The sequence below is a fragment of the Aplysia californica genome, unplaced genomic scaffold (assembly GCF_000002075.1).
Source record: "Aplysia californica isolate F4 #8 unplaced genomic scaffold, AplCal3.0 scaffold00511, whole genome shotgun sequence".
Classification (NCBI taxonomy): Eukaryota; Metazoa; Mollusca; class Gastropoda; order Aplysiida; family Aplysiidae; genus Aplysia; species Aplysia californica.
Genome location: NW_004797781.1, coordinates 214,370 through 215,159, shown reverse-complemented (window position 1 = coordinate 215,159; position 790 = coordinate 214,370).

Sequence of the window (790 nt, the reverse complement as noted above, 5' to 3'; positions counted from 1 at the left end):
TCTTTTTTGTGTTTGTTACTCTCTTGTAAGGCCTCTAATCTTTGGCACTTATATGACCTTCTTGTGTTGCAAGTGTCGTATAACACCAAAACAAAACAAAATAAAAAATAGTTGACATATTAAATAAGCCTTAGGAAAAAATGCTCGTCGTTTTAGGAATAAATAACTCGCAGCTGTCTTGTTAGAATAAGTATAATGTGCACCTCCGATAGTCTCTCGAATTACCCATGGATGCCAATGGGAATTAATTTATAAAAAATAGGTGACTAGAAATGAAAAAATTAAATCGACGAAACCCACCCCTTTCCCCCGTCCGTTGCAATTTTTATCGACTTCTTTTTGTTTGTTTTGTTTTGAGTTCAATACCTGTTATGCCCATTTTTTTAAAATACATTCCTGCCCGGATTTTTTTATTTTACTGAAAAACGTAGATCATAAATAACTACAGTCACTCCGATGTGCACAAACATTTGTTTATTTTTATTTTAATCAAAAATCAAAATGAACAATAGCAATGTCGACGTGAAACGTTATTAATAAATAACGTTCCGCCAAAAATATAGTGCACATCGGGTAACAAAAATTAAAAGCGCATAATATCAAATGCAAATTTGTGGGTTTTTTCAAGGACATTCAAGAATTGTGGAAGTCACCAAACTTTGTCGGTTATTTTCTCGTTAATTTTACCTCAGACACCAGGTGACCTCCCACCTCTTTCAATCGTAAACATCTCAAATACTGTACTCTTGCTACATAGACGGCCTTGAGGGACAGACAAGAGTAAGAACTT